Raw genomic sequence first — 17541 nt, forward strand, 5'->3', positions numbered from 1 at the left:
TAATGACTTTTCTGGAGACTAGAAATCTACTCTGTAGGAATCAGCATGGGTTTCGAAAAAGACGATCGTGTGAAACCCAGATTGCGCTATTCGCCCACGAGACTCAGAGGGCCATAGATACGGGTTCCCAGGTAGATGCCGTGTTTCTTGACTTCCGCAAGGCATTTGATACAGTTCCCCACAGTCGTTTAATGAACAAATTAAGAGCATATGGACTATCAGACCAATTGCGTGATTAGATTGAAGAGTTCCTGGATAACAGAATGCAGCATGTCATTCTCAGTGGATTGGCTCTAATCACTGCGGGACTTAACATCTGAGGTCATCAGTCCCCTAGAACTTAGAACTACTTAAACCTAACTAACCTAAGGACATCACACACATCCATGCCCGGCGCAGGTTTCGAACCTGCGACCGTCGCAGCAGCGATTCTCAATGGAGAGAAGTCTTCCGAAGTAACAGTGATTTCAGGTGTGCCGCAGGGGAGTGTCGTAGGACCGTTGCTGTTCACAATATATATAAATGACCTTGTGGATAACATCGGAAGTTCACTGAGCCTTTTTGTGGATGATGCTGTAATATATCGAGAGGTTGTAACAATGCAAAATTGCTCTGAAATGCAGGCGAATCTACAACGAATTGACGCATGGTGCAGGGAATGGCAACTGAATCTCAATGTAGACAAGTGTAATGTGCTGCGAATACACAGAAAGAAAGATCCTTGATCATTTAGCTACAATGTAGCAGGTCAGCAACTGGAAGCGGTTAATTCCATAAATTATCTGGGAGTAGGCATTAGGAGCGATCTGAAATGGAATGATCATATAAAATTAATCGTCGGTAAAGCAGATGCCAGACTGAGATTCACTGAAAGAATCCTAAGGAAATGCAGTCCGAAAACAAAGGAAGTTGGTTACAGTTCACTTGTTTGCCCACTGCTTGAAAGCTGCTCGCCGGTGTGGGATCCGTACCAGATAGGGTTGATAGAAGAGATAGAGAAGATCCAACGGAGAGCGGCGCGCTTCGTTACAGGGTCATTTAGTAATCGCGAAAGCGTCACGGAGATGACAGATAGACTCCAGTGGGAGACTCTGCAGGAGAGAAGCTCAGTAGCTCGGTACGGGCTTTTGTTGAAGTTTCTAGAACATACTTTCACCGAGGAGTCAAGTAATATATTGCTCCCTACTACGTATATCTCGCGAAGAGACCATGAGGATAAAATCAGAGAGATTAGAGCCCACACGGAGGCATACCGACAATCTTTCTTTCCACGAACAATACGAGACTGGAATAGAAGGGAGAACCGATATTGGTACTCAAGGTACCCTCCGCCACACACCGTCAGGTGGCTTTCGGAGTATAGATGTAGATGTAGATTAGTGTCCTCCTTGACACAGTCAAGGCGGTTATATATCTGGGCGTAACGCTGCAAAGCGATATGAAATTGGACGAGCATGTGTGAACTGTGGTAGGGAAGGCGAACTATCGACTTCAGTTTATTGGGAGAATTTAGGAAAGAGTGGTTCACCTGTAAAGGAGACTGCATATAAGACGCTGGTGCGAATTGCTCTTGAGTACTGCTCTAGTGTTCGGCATCCGTACTAGGTCAGACTGAAGGGACATATCGAAGCAGTTCAGAGGCAGGCTGCTAGATTCGTTACAGGCAGCTTCGAGCAACACGTAAGTGTTACAGAGAGGCTTGGGCAACTCAAGTGGGAATCCCTGGAAGGAAGACGACGTTCTTTTCGAGAAAACGCTATTGAGAAAATTTAGAGAATGGACATTTGAAGCTGACTGCCAAACGAGTCTTCTGCCGAGAAACATACACGGCGCGTAAGGCCCATGAAGATAAGATACGAGAAAGTCGTTTTTCCCTCGCTCTGTTTGCGAGTGGAACAGAAGAGGAAAAGACTAGTAGTGTTACAGGGTACCATCTGACACACACCGTACCGTGGCAAGCATCGTATCTATGTAGATGCAGATGTAGAATTGTCCGTGAACTTACGCTGTGCCAGATGCAGTGTCATAACGAGTAGGCTTTCACGGCTGGCGTCTTCATAAGTTAAGACTCCTCGGATGAGAGGCCGTGGTCGATCTGTAAAACTTCTTCTTCCTGACGTTTCGTTGCCAGCGGCGGGCAACATCTTCCGAGGTGAGTCAACAACTGACTGCCAGGCCGTGGAGGTCCCGTTTCCATAGAACGCATAGAGAGTACCACCATACATCACGTGGGGTCGACTCTTAAGTATATCTCTGACTAACGCCTTTATTTTCTATTGAAGCTCATCGATTGTCACTTCGTTGGTGCAAAGTCGACCGCCATATCTTATCTAACTTTAAGCCATCCTCTTTTCTGTTAAAATTATTGTGCTGTTTCTGAATCTCTATATCTTCTCTATACATGCGTCCATAATAATGCGATGTCCTGGCTAGCACGCTCGTCTCACTAAAATTTTTTTCACGATCAGCGTCTTTAAAAACATGTTCCGCTACAGCTCAATTGTCGGTATGTCCGAGACGACAGTTCCTTTTGCGTTCGGTTAACTGGGCATTGACACTTCTTTTCGTTATCCCAGTATAAACCTTTGCACAGATACACGGAATTTTATACATCCCAGGAGTTGCTAAGGGGTGTCGAGCGTCTTTCGCTGATCTTAAACACTCACGAATCTTCTTGGTATGTCTAAAGATGTTGTCAACTTGAAACTTGGCCAGAACTTTCCCAATACGGTCCGTAATATTGCGAACAAATGGAAGAAAAACTTTTCAAGCTGACAGTTGTTGATGCTGAATGTTGTCAGACATTTTTCTTCTGGGATCAAGTGCTCTATCTGTCTCGTTGTCAGCGTACCCATTTTTCTTAAAATCCATTCACAAATGATTTAGTTCATCTTGTAAATAAACTGGCTTACAGATCTTACTAGCTCTGTCCACCAATATTTTAATGTTACCTCTCTTCTGCTTGGGATGATAATTCGAATCCTCGTAAAGGTAACGGTAGGTGCGTGTATCTTTTCAGTATACTCTATGCCTTACACTCCCATCTGCCCGTATAATTACTGACACATCCAAAAACTTAAGCCAAAACCCAGGCGATCATTGTAGGCAAAACCACCCCTTCCTTCCGCCTCCTTGATTTCTATCTCACCATCTATGGCCGTCCTATCGCCCTCACTCCCACCCATAAGTACCTTGGCGTCACCCTCTACCGTCGCCTCTCCTGGACTCCCCACCTCCGGACAATCCAAGCCAAGGCACGCTCCCGCCTCAGTCTCCTCAAGCTCCTCTCCGGCCGTACGTGGGGTCTGGACTCCTCCACCATCCTCCACACCTATAAATCCCTCATCCGCCCTATCCTTTGTTATGCCCATCCGGCTTGGATCTCCGCCCCCCCTACCTTTTACAAATCCCTCCAAATCCTTGAACGCCATGCTCTCCGCCTCGCCTATTGCATCCGTCTCGCCTCCCCCACGCGGATCTTCTACGATCTCATCCCCTTCCCCCACCTTCTCCTCTTCCTTGAAAGGATACGGATCCTGTACACCTCCCGCAAACTCGATCCTCTTCACCCGCTCGTCTCCCCGCTCCTCTCCCACCCCCGCCCGCTGCCGCGCCTGTATTCCCACGTCCCACCCGGTCTCCATCTCTCCACCCTCCTTACCCTCTCCCGAGGTGGCTTCCGCCAGCTCCCCCTCCCTGATGATGTCCTCCTCCCTTCCATTTACCCCTCCTATCAACTTTGATCCTCCCCCCACTCCCTGTTTCCTTTCCTTTAGGCACCCTCCCTCCCTTCTCTTTCCTTTTTCCCCTGTCCCCCGTCCTCCACCCCTCTTCCCCCGGGCTTCCCCTCCCCCCTCCCTCCTCCCCCACTCTCCCCTGCCCATGGCATCTCTGCTCTCCCCTCTCCCTCTCCCACTCCCCCTCCTCCTCCTCCTCTGTTGGTCAGGTCCCCGGACTCGCACACGCTCTGTGAACATTCGCGCGCCGGAGATCGTCGCCATCAGTGTCTCGTGTGTGTGCCTTCGTCTGTGTTTAGTGTTCTTTCGTCGTCACGCCTCCTCTGTTCACGTGTTCCGTCGCAGCCGTCCGTGTTTTGTGCGCCGTGTCAACTAGTGTCAGTGATGTTTTTTCGTCAGGCGTGAACGACTCTGTGTTTTTTGTTTTTTGGTGTCTACATTGTTATGGCTACCATTTTTGATTGTATTCTCTGTGTCCCCTCTATTTTATTGTAAATCTCAAGGCTGAAAAGCGGCGTACTCAGTTGCTGACAGCCCGCCTTATGTAAGGTGTTAAAAATTACAATAAAGAAAAAAAAAATTAAGTTGTCCATTACTCTGTTTCTCCATAGTAAATTATATCTTTGGATTAATACTATTTAGGTACACCAAGAAACCATACAATTCCTCTTCACTGTAACTCCATACCATAAAAGTGTCAGCCACATACCATTACCACTTCAAACCACTTTCGTACATTATGTGATCAAAAGTATCCGGACACTTGGCTGAAAATGATTCACAAGTTCGTTGCCCCCTCCATCGGTAATGCTGGAATTCAAAATAGTGTTGGCCCACCCTTAGCCTTGATGACAGTTTCCACTCTCGCAGGCATACGTTCAGTCAGGTGCCGGAAGGTTTCTTCGGGACTAGCAGCTCATTCTTCACGGACTTCTGCACTGAGGAGAGGTATCGGTGTCGGTCGGTGAGGCCCGGCACGAAGTCGGGGTTCAAAAACATCCCAAATGTGTTCTGTAGGATTCAGGTCAGGAGCCTGTGCTGGTCAGTTCATTACAGCGATGTTATTGTCGTGTAACCACTCCGTCACAGGCCGTGCAATATGAACAGGTTCTCGATCGTGTTGGAAGATGCAATCGCCATCTCCGAATTGCTGTTCAACAGTGGGAAGCAAGAAGATGCTTAAAACATCACTGTAGGTCGGTGCTGTGATAGTGCCACGCAAAACAACAAGCCCCCTCCACGAAAAACACGACCACAGCATAACACTACCATCTGCGAATTTCACTGTTGACACTACAGATGCTGGCAAATGACATTCGCTAGGCATTCGCCATACCGACACCCTACCATCCGATCGCCACATTGTGTACCGTGATTCGTTACTCCATAGAACGTTTTTCCACAGTTCAGTCGTCCAATTTTTACGCTCCTTACACGAAGCGAAGCGTCGTTTGGCATTTACCGGCGTGATGTGTGGCTTATGAGCAGCCGCTCGACCACGAAATCCAAGTTTTCTCACCTACCGCCTAACTGTCACAGTACTTGCAGTGGATCCTGTTGCAGTTTGGAATTCCTGTGTGATGGTCTAGATAGATGTACGCCTATTAAACATTACGACCCTCTTCAACTGTCGGCGGTCTCTATCAGTCAACAGACGAGGTCGGCCTATACGCTTTTGTGCTGTACGTGTCTCTTCACGTTCCCATTTCATTATCACATCGGAAACAGTGGAACCAGGAATGTTTAGGAGTGTGGAAATCTCCCGTACAGACGTGTGAACAAGTGACACCCAACCACCTGACCACATTCGAAGTTCGTGAGTTCGGCGGAGTGCCCCATTCTGCTCTCTCACGATGTCTAATGACTACTGAGGTCGCTGATATCGAGTACCTGGCATTAGATGGCAGCACAATGCACCTAATACGAAAAACGTATGTTTTTGGGGATGTCCGGATAGTGTAGCTGATTTGTTTCCCACTGACAGTAGCATAGGCTTGTAGGATACGTGACGAGTAGTGTCGCGTTTGCACAACAAGTGTGCCGCTGCTTACTGCAAGTGCTGGACATTTTTGTAACAGAATATTGCGAGTCTCGCGGCCCAACCCGGATGGGGTTCCTGTGCCGGACGAGGACGCCGCATGAAGATGCCAGATAAAATGGTTCGAGGCCACAGCAGGGCAACACCTCTGCACATAAGACCCTCTTTGGACTTAGTGCCACCGCGTGAGTGGCCGCACTAAGTTGTCCCCAGTAGCACAGCCGTCTGCTGCCCAGTGCGTGCTTTCAAATTATTAATGAAATGAATGGTGGTGGCCCTCAACTACGTACCCTCCGACTCAGAGTTGTAATATTAAAAGTTTTGGCTGGTTTCGTTGTCTAGGTGCTGGGATACGTAGTTGCCGCATTACAGGCCAAATACTGCTGAGTCTACGGTATACAATATGAATATACACATGAATCGAACGATCGAAGGTTTCTATCACTCAGCAATTGCGAATTATGAATGTAATATATAAATTTATAAATGAAAGATTGCTATTAAATAAAATCTGCAGGTACTATCTTAACGACTTCAAATGATGGGTACGATAGTAGAAGTCCTTTTGAGAATGCGATATATTTCTGCGAAACACTTATTTGTGTCGATCGTCCAGCAGTTAAATAAAATATAAGCTGAAGAAACATGTAAGAAACATATATAAGACAGGATATAAAATGTAGACTGGCAATGGCAAGGAAAGCGTTTCTGAAGAAGAGAAATTTGTTAACAGCGAGTACTGATTTAAGTGTCAGAAAATCGTTTCTGAAAGTATTTGTATGGAGTGTAGCCATGTATGGAAGTGAAACATGGACGATAAATAGTTTAGACAAGAAGAGAATAGAAGCTTTCGAAATGTGGTGCTACAGAAGAATGCTGAAGATTAGATGGGTAGTTCACATAACTTATGATGAGGTATTGAATAGAATTGGGGAGAAGAGGAGTTTGTGGCACAACTTGACTAGAAGAAGGAATCGGTTGGTAGGACATGTTCTGAGGCATCAAGGGATCACCAATTTAGTATTGGAGGGCAGCGTGGAGGGTAAAAATCGTAGAGGGAGACCAAGAGATGAGTACACTAAGCAGATTCAGAAGGATGTAGGCTGCAGTAGGTACTGGGAGATGAAGAGGCTTGCACAGGATAGAGTAGCTTGGAGAGCTGCAGCAAATCAGCCTCAGGACTGAAGACCATAACAACAACAACAACAAGCTGAATAACAGGGAAACAATAGATTCCTACTGCACGTAATTAGTTATGAACGACAACATATCTCGCGAGATATTCACTTCTAAACGCACACTACGTCTTCACTGTAGAGGCCACGGAAATCTCACAAGTCCGCACTCCGAAGTATTTCTATCTCTCGCGACCACGTGCAAACAGCTCCACACTCCAAGTCTCTCTCGTGACCGTGCGTCCCTCGCGCCGTACCGTCCCAGCACTTCGCGTGTCCTCTCGCGTACTCCCAGCACTCCCGCGCCCTGTCTTTATGCCAACGCACCCACTTAAACATAATGAAGCCCAATCGAAGTACTGGATTTACAATTAAATAACTTGAAATTATACAAATATTCCTACGGCTGGACCATAAACACGCTCTAACACACATTATTAGACACATAAACAAATTAAATAAACATATATCAAACGAATAGAACAATAGGTAGGCCAGTAGCCTAATATCTCTGTGCTTTCTAAACACAGTAAATTGTTGTGTACATAGTTCCATACAGTTAGCGCATACACAACTTTCCCACTAGAGCGCGCACCGCTAAGCACAACAGCGCAGGCGCAGCGCTCCTCCGTCTCCGCACTACGAGATGGCGCTGCCATAGAGACGGACCAAATTCTGCTTCCGCCGATCCACGTATTAATATGTAACGCAGCCAATGAGATTGTTGCTAACGTAGAACCTTTTCACCTTGCGGATCACACTCCCGCAGTGATACCTGAACGCTCGAGGTATTATAACGACTGTACAGACCTCTGATTAGTCAGTCTGCATTTGTCTGCACCAGTCTGTACGAGTTCTACATTTGTCTGTACCAGTCTATAGTCAAGTTTCAGTCTATGCCTAATAAGATTATCATATTCCTGTACATAGCCATGAAGATAAATGTATAGACACCTTGTCAAGTATCAGAGATATATGTGAGAATAAGATTAACATACCAATACCAAAGGCACTTCAGATTGTCAATTGTAAATACACTCCTGGAAATTGAAATAAGAACACCGTGAATTCATTGTCCCAGGAAGGGGAAACTTTATTGACACATTCCTGGGGTCAGATACATCACATGATCACACTGACAGAACCACAGGCACATAGACACAGGCAACAGAGCATGCACAATGTCGGCACTAGTACAGTATATATCCACCTTTCGCAGCAATGCAGGCTGCTATTCTCCCATGGAGACGATCGTAGAGATGCTGGATGTAGTCCTGTGGAACGGCTTGCCATGCCATTTCCACCTGGCGCCTCAGTTGGACCAGCGTTCGTGCTGGACGTGCAGACCGCGTGAGACTACGCTTCATCCAGTCCCAAACATGCTCAATGGGGGACAGATCCGGAGATCTTGCTGGCCAGGGTAGTTGACTTACACCTTCTAGAGCACGTTGGGTGGCACGGGATACATGCGGACGTGCATTGTCCTGTTGGAACAGCAAGTTCCCTTGCCGGTCTAGGAATGGTAGAACGATGGGTTCGATGACGGTTTGGATGTACCGTGCACTATTCAGTGTCCCCTCGACGATCACCAGTGGTGTACGGCCAGTGTAGGAGATCGCTCCCCACACCATGATGCCGGGTGTTGGCCCTGTGTGCCTCGGTCGTATGCAGTCCTGATTGTGGCGCTCACCTGCACGGCGCCAAACACGCATACGACCATCATTGGCACCAAGGCAGAAGCAACTCTCATCGCTGAAGACGACACGTCTCCGTTCGTCCCTCCATTCACGCCTGTCGCGACACCACTGGAGGCGGGCTGCACGATGTTGGGGCGTGAGCGGAAGACGGCATAACGGTGTGCGGGACCGTAGCCCAGCTTCATGGAGACGGTTGCGAATGGTCCTCGCCGATACCCCAGGAGCAACAGTGTCCCTAATTTGCTGGGAAGTGGCGGTGCGGTCCCCTACAGCACTGCGTAGGATCCTACGGTCTTGGCGTGCATCCGTGCGTCGCTGCGGTCCGGTCGCAGGTCGACGGGCACGTGCACCTTCCGCCGACCACTGGCGACAACATCGATGTACTGTGGAGGCCTCACGCCCCACGTGTTGAGCAATTCGGCGGTACGTCCACCCGGCCTCCCGCATGCCCACTATACGCCCTCGCTCAAAGTCCGTCAACTGCACATACGGTTCACGTCCACGCTGCCGCGGCATGCTACCAGTGTTAAAGACTGCGATGGAGCTCCGTATGCCACGGCAAACTGGCTGACACTGACGGCGGCGGTGCACAAATGCTGCGCAGCTAGCGCCATTCGACGGCTAACACCGCGGTTCCTGGTGTGTCCGCTGTGCCGTGCGTGTGATCATTGCTTGTACAGCCCTCTCGCAGTGTCCGGAGCAAGTATGGTGGGTCTGACACACCGGTGTCAATGTGTTCTTTTTTCCATTTCCAGGAGTGTAGCATCCAGAACCAAGTAACTTTTATGCTTGTTATTGTTTTAATAAATGTGTGTGAAAATTAATCAAGTTCTGTTTGAAGTTGGTCACCGTCAATCTGCTACTCTAAGCGTGAAAGTGGCATTTCTATCGTCTGACCTAACGGCAGAAGATAAACACGCCACGATAAGACCACGAGACATATTGCTGACACTCGCCTACTTCGTTAGAGCGACAAGTCAAATAATCTGATGGTATGTGTACCTAAGGTCTTACAGTACGCACACCACATAAATATTTAACCAATTTTTCATAAATGGTATATACCGGATATAAATATAGATGAATAAATATATAAAATATACAAATATAGTTATGAAATATATAAATATAGATGAATAAATATATTTATAAGAATGCCTTACCTTTTTTTAGTGTAACTGTGGAGTACTTACGGCCTGAAGTCATCAATAGTAATCGGCCACTTTGACCTCCAATAACTCATGTACTGTTCAAGGTATATGCCTGTAATTTACACCAATTTAGGTTTATACTAATAGCTTTCTAAAGACACGTCGATTGACGAAATCGGATGAAGCGTTTACATTTTGGAAATTCGTTGCTGGGTGTTACTCGTCTAATTTACAGACACTAAACTTGAAACTAATAAAGATATTGAAAATCTGATTACACCATCAGAATCGTCGTGCAAATAATGGTAATGTACATGTTTCTGTATCATGATTCCTATGGCTACTATTAATTTCTACATGAACTGTGAAATGTCTGCCATTAAGGTTTCACGAAGTCCGCCATCTTTGGCCCACCCGGCGCACAGCGTCACCAAGGAATTCCCAGCCACACAGGTGGATGGGCCACCTGCTCCAGCTGTTGTGAGGCACCCCATGTATGCTAACGAGCTCAGCCCTGCCGCGCGGCCCGAGCGGTGGCCGCCAACTCTGAACTTAGAATATTTTCAGGGAGCCACAATTCGCCTGTTACCTCACACCAGGCTGTAACAGTCCACTTTCCACAGACACACCAGCTGCTGTCCGCCAGTACCAGACGGGGGCGCCTCTGTGTGATGGGCCCGTGCCATAGAGGCCACAACAGCGTCGAGTTCACACACCGCTGGTGCGCGATCCATGCAGCCGGCTTACATAATGAAGCCACTGGTGCTGTTCAGTACCGTGTCAACAACACGGGGTGTGCGGGCAGCCAACCCAGCAGAATCCAGTGGCCAGTCGGCCACTGAGGCAGCGCGTCATGCATCGCAGCATTTGCAGCTGGGGCCTCCACCATCTGCTTGCACTATCCTGGCAACCCACCCCGCACCAGCAGTAGCATAACACCGATATCGCTGTCCTGTGTAACATACCACAAGCAAAACTTAACACATCTACAGACCACAAGATATTAAACACATACGTAATAAAAAAATCATAAGACTGCTCCTAGCCGCGACTTTAGCGCTTACAGCCACCAGTAAGAAATCTGCCTTTCCTTTGAAGGAACCCTTGTACCTCCACAGTGTCATTCCTCATGGAGACAACTATCGTGAGCTAACTCATCAGCTTCCTCTCACTATCGTTCAAGCCTTCAAATACAGTGCATTCATAAACACCTAAATCAGCACCAATCCCTCCTGTCAATCAGTGTGTCTCCTCTCCCAAAGTTTCCTCTTATAACTATCTCCTGTACCTCATCCATTTCCTGTCCCATCCAGTTAATAACAGACAAACTAAAATTTTTTTGGCCCTTGGGCTCAAGAATGTCTATAACCATGAATCCCTTGGAACCGTCAGCAACATTTAACCCCATATTTTCTACGCTACAGCAGTTGTGCCTCAAAGCTCTGTTGTTTCTCCTGTCCATTACATCCTCTTCAGCAATGCCATTAAGGCAAAAACAACCCCTCTTAACCTGAAACTATACGCCAACGACGATCTTTGACTAATCATATACCCTACACCCCAGAAATGTTCGGTGGTCCCTTCAATTCCATGACACTCAATGTACCTTATGGCGAAACCAATGTCTCCTGAAATAAATCTACCAATGCGCGCGTTAGTATCGATACATGCCGTTTATTAAATTTCTCTGTACTTCGTATTATAGGCGCTTCAGTCTGGAACCGTGCGACCGGTACGATCGCAGGTTCGAATCCTGCCCCGGGCATGGATGTGTGTGATGTCCTTAGGTTAGTTAGGTTTAAGTAGTTCTATGTTCTATGGGACTGATGACCTCAGAAGTTAAGTCCCATAGTGCTCAGAGCCATTTTTTTTCGTATTATAGCAGTGGACTCGCTGGCATCCCGCCAGAGCCAGCATAGCCAGTCGCCTAACAGATGTAACAACATGCTTGCTCTCTGCTGGGAACTGTTTTCCTTGCTGTTGCCCTGGTAACTAGTATTGTTTACCAGTTATCGAGGTCTGGTTCATCGTGTTATGGATGGTGAACGATAACTGTGAAAGGTGTGCCTACGACATTCGAAGAATTACTGCTTCCCGCGGCCTTCTGGGTCACGTCTTCAGTGTCGGTGTATTTCTCATCGCTTTGGTTTGTGGATGCCTAGCTGCCAGTATGTACTACACAGCTAAGGAAAAGCGTTGAAAGAAAACGGTGGGCACGTGTTGTTATGTGTGACTAATGTACGGGTTCTGATACACGAAAATCCCTGTTATTTGAGAAAGGACTTCTTACAGAAATTTAATTTAGGTTTTTGCGTACAATGCTGTCTGCCTTTGGTTACAGACTGCTGTATTTGTCTTAGTCCTCAGTGTGGATTAGCATTCTGAGTTAAAAAGCAGTACTTTGCCATACTGAAACTCTTGAATTATTTGCTGCTATCATGGGTGGATATAAAATAAATTATTGGTTATTAAGTTACGTGTTTACTTTTAAAGGGCACACGTGTTCCAACTCTCAAGCAAGATTAATCTTGTTGCATTGTTTGTTCCCTTTAAACACTCGTGTGCTAAACTTCCACAACTACTTTTCTTAATTCAATATTATAGAGGTGAAATACGAAAATGTACTGTATATTCTTCACGGTTAAGGCTTGAAAGGGCTTTTGAAATATTTCAGCTTGTGCTCTGTAATATATTTCCGTTGTTTTTACTTCATGGCCATGTGGTTTTGATTTTTTACGCTGTGTGTGTTTAAGACCAACTAATCTGAACTTAACTGAAGGGACCTAGTAATGTCTGGACTAAGCTCACACTAGTCGCCTTATGTCAATGCTTGGTTGTTAATGTATTTGTTCTCAACTCTTTTAATTGTGATTTGCTACTGTTAATACGTTTATTGTTTTTGTATGAATTGAGTATTTTATTAACATATCTATCGAAAAACGAAAAACTGTTGTGAAACTTGTAATTTCTTTTAATATTGATTCTCTCACTATTTATGGAATTTAAAACTTATATGAGTACAATTAAAAATTTTTCTTAAATGTTTGAAAGAATAACTTGAAGTGTCATTCTCATTCAGTGATTCATTAAAAACTTTATGGTGGCTGTTATAATGCTTGTTTTGGCAAAAGATAAAATAACTCTGAGTTAATTGTAATATTATCTTTCTCAGGAATTCAACTGTTCATCATTTACCGGTTAACCTGTGGCAGGTTACGCAGAATTATAGCGTAAACTCTTGATAAGTGTGAGTCGTTGGTTGACTTGTGTGAAAAATTGATTTGTGAAAATTTAGCAAGTAAAATTAAAAATAAATTGGCCAATCAAAATTTTTCCTCTGTTCAAAATCATGAGCAGACACTCGACCGATATACTGAGCACATTCAAATGACCACGTTTTCTCTTTCCCTTACGGTTACTGATTAACAAGTAGTTAATAATATCCTAAAAGACATGTGCGTGGAAGACTGACCTCGTATACTATTCACTAATAAGCCAGACGGTTTTTCCAAGTTAGATTAGGTGACGGTGGGTGTAGAGAACATCCAGCTTAGTGACGAAATGCGCAGCAGCCGTGAAGCAAGTTTGAGCTCTTTTCTGCTAAAAATACATCGACTTACAAATGGTGGAAAATGTCTGCATCTGACAGTAGAACCTGTTTCATCAACTATCATTTAGGTCACCTAGAGCACGATTGTCTGGTAATGTGAGACAAGGTTAAGAAGCTTTTGTATGTCCATCCTTTTAGCAGGACGTCTCTGGGACGACGGCCGTTTACTATCGTGATAACAAATAAAAACACCTACAGCCGTCTTTATGATTTGATTTTATTTTGTCGCTACCAGTTTCGACGCTTCTTGCGTCATCTTCAGGCTGTTTTGATGCGGTACAGGTTGATACGATCCCCCATGCATAACCCATCAGTTGCCAGCATTACTGGATTTGCAGATAATGTGTCAGAACTCCAACCATCAGTTGAACAATCCGTAAATCACGGTGCGAATAACAGAGGTCCACCAAAAGGATGTAATAACGTAAAGGCTGTTTCAAGGTCGGATTCACCCTTTGTTTGTGCCACCTTAAACCACGAACCGACGCATACTTTGCTTGGATCAGGCAGTAATATTTCTCAGCTCATCCGCTTAACCTACTCCAACACAATACCTTACGAATCCACCAAACTTTCCTGCCATCTCATTCACACTGAACTTCTCTGTACATCCTACTTACACCTTAAATTTGACTTAACAACCCTATCGTACCTCCATCCGCAATTGTCAGTCCTGAAATACTGCTGAATTAGAACCAACACATCCTATTGGCTTTGTACTTACACACTTCCCGTATCCCCTCCCAATAAAACTTCAACAGCTTCTCACTCAGATGTAATTATATCCACCCTAACGTTGATCAGTTTTGTGATATCGCACCCACATCCCCCTACGTCTCCCTACCGTTTCTCGCATTAGGTTCCTCTCTTCCTTTCAGTATTTTCTTTTCCCTCCGTCTCCAACACCAGCGCAGGACTTAGTTGCCCTTATCCCAAATGACACGTCTTTCTCTCATGATACATGGAATCAGATGTTAATCAATCAACTCTATTACCACTACACACCTTACAACACCGACATAAAAGTTTTCTGGGTTTGGTACCGCGTCATAATGTAAAAAAAAAAAAAAAAAAAAACTGCTGCTGCTATAGAAAAGCCAACGTTTCGGCCACGATTGCAGCGGCCTTCTTCTGGGTCTAATGGTCCGTTGGCTTTTCTATAGCAGCAGCAGTTTTTTTTTTTTTTTTTACATTATGACGCAGTACCAAACCCAGAAAACTTTTATGTCGACTGACTCTGGCCGCGGAAGCCTACGCAATTATACTTACAACACCGTTTAATTCTCCTGCTACCAATTTATCTTCTGCCATTGTAGGACTTACCACTTTTAGTGCAATGCAGTGGAGTGCATCTTTTTCGTTATAAAGACTTAAATCTAGATTTTTTTTCATGTAAATAAAAAACAGTTCTGACCATGAAATTTTCGCACTGCAGCGGATTGAACACTGGTACGGAACTTCCCGGAAGATTAAAACTGTGTGCCGGAGCGAAACTCGAAGTCTTGACCTTTGCCCTTCGTGGGCAAGTGCTCTTCCGACTGAGCTACCCAAGTACAACTCAAAGCTCCTCCTCACAGCCTTACTTCCTCCAGTACCTCGTCTCCTGCATTCCAAACTTCACAGAAGCTCTCCTGCGAAACTTGCAAGACTAGCATTCCTGGAAGAAAGGATACTGCGAATACACAGCTCAGCCGCAAGAGAGCTTCTGTGAAATTTGGAAGGCAGGAGCTGAGGTACTGGAGGAAGCAAACATGTGAGGACGGGTTGCGTGTCGTGCTTCGCCAGCTCAGTTCCAGGACTGGTCCGACACACAGTTTTAATCTGCTAGGAAGTTCCAGTTTTGGGCACCATCAACGAGCAAGTGTCCTTTTTAATAGTTAAAGAAAGATGTATAAAAATTTTACCGGTTAAGTATTCTAAAACGATCTTCGTAACTGACTGAAGGGCAGCGTATATACTGTCAACATATCCCCCCCCCCCCGCCCCCACCCAACCGGGATGAGAGAATGGAGTAACAGTTAAGGTTAGGAACTTTCCCTTATCGTTCTACCTAAAACGCACTTTACCTAATAAGCTTCTGACTCAACAGTGATTTCGATAAATTGTCGATATTGTGGCGGCGCGGTTCTTTCCATCCCTTTACGACGAACCTACACCTACCTGTGAACATTGTCTCAGCAGATCATCAGTAGGAAAGCCGAGCAAAACCTACTGTACTTCGACGTGAACCAGGCTGCAATTAAAGTCACTAATCTACGTTTTGGGAGAAAGTTTTCACACGAAATGAAAGGTTGGAAATTTTGTCCTCAATTAATATATTCTGAAACTTAGTTGAACAAGTATCACTGCCAAGCCCGTACTAGTCTTAACACAGTGACTCATAATTCCTTTCACTCACGTTAGCAAGTTAATGGTGTTGCATTTCCCGAAAACGTAATAGCTACAAAAATACTGATTGTTTTTTACTGAGAATGCTCGCCAAATATTAAGTCTGACGGTACCAAATGCAGTCACAGTTTTTAGCCACCGACCTGCTCAATACGCCACGCGGAATGTATGTCCTTTCTCGTCACCAAATTCACTTAAAAATTCCGAAATTTCTACACACCCATCGGAATAATTATGCCGTCACTTTACCACACTTTTGATGTATGAAACACTGCTAGATCCGGCAACTTATCGTTTCCATTGGAACTACTACTACACACGTCCGAACTATTTCATGGCTAGGCTCCCACTCTTCTCTAGAATACTCTACGTCTTCTCTACCAGCAGAGAAAGGCGCGCAAGGAATATTGCTTTACCATTGGTCAGCTTACCCAACAGCCAATAGCAAAACAACATTCTCCCACGTCAATCCGCGCTTTTCTGCAATAACCGATTGCAAAATAGTAAACTTAATGACTGCACTTTTTACCGACGTAATTTTGTAATATGCTGAAGTTTTGCTTATGCATAAAGTTATTTACTATTGTTATTTATACTTGAATTAACTTTCTCTTTACCATAAACTTACTTTACAAATCTATTCTACAAAAATCCCCTTTGTTCATATCCATACTTCTTCGAAATGTTCCCACACTAAATCCTACTACACAACTCGTTAACAATTATCTTCATATTAACCTCAAACCACACTCATGCATCAGTCATACTGCTAAAACACATTTATAACATTTTACATACACAAAAACACGTAATAACACTTCATGAAAATACTGGAACAGTTTATGAAAAACACTTTAGGGCACTCTAGTGGGCACAATCGAAACTAAAATCACAGTCCCCCTATCCAATATTGTCCTCTATCGGCTGACACATAAACTACATGCGCATCCAGTCTCGCGTCACCATCTGTCACTATCCAGCTCTGAGGCACATCTCCCACTTAACCGCCTCCAAGGCAGGATCGTTATACGGCGCTACGCCTCAATATGTCAGGTCTTGAGCACCACGCGCGTGTATCCAACTTACTGGGCAATAATTTCAATGTCAATAGATGCGAAACGACTGGTGATTTTTTTGGTAACAGCCATGCATTGAACTTTGACTGACAGGCAAAAGAATCATTACGATAGATCTAAAGAGTTAGAGTGGATGCTTGAATTTTAGTAGACACAGAAAACAAAACTACTGTTCCTTTTTCTCTAGTAGACTGTGGATTCTACTTGAGCACACCAGCGACGACAAATTATACGTCTAGGACGAAAGGAAGATTATAGTTTATCTTGTCCGTAACTAGTTTGTGAGGATCCTATATCCCACACGTCAAAATATGTGCTATATTTTTTTCTATTTTTTATAAACTTATTGCCTAGCGTTTCCGCAGAGTGCGTGTTTTATTGATGCAGTTACCACTAGTTTAGCCATGTCAAGCATTAAGTGTAATCTTTGTATGTTGTGTAATCTTTGCCGCTGACAGCGGTTTTTGAATTGTGTCGCGTGTACTCTTGGCGTATCACAGTAGGGTGAGAGAGTTGACACTGGTTTGCCGCGCTAGCTAAACGTGTTCCCGTGAGACCACTGTATTAGAACGAAGTCTTCGGGGCAAGTACTCGCACTGCAGTCTCATGTTCTTAAGAACAGTAATAGCGAGTTGGAAGTTGGAGTCCATCGTTGTCGTCTGTCGGCCG

This window comes from Schistocerca cancellata, chromosome 7 (assembly GCF_023864275.1).
Source record: "Schistocerca cancellata isolate TAMUIC-IGC-003103 chromosome 7, iqSchCanc2.1, whole genome shotgun sequence".
NCBI classification, from domain to species: Eukaryota; Metazoa; Arthropoda; class Insecta; order Orthoptera; family Acrididae; genus Schistocerca; species Schistocerca cancellata.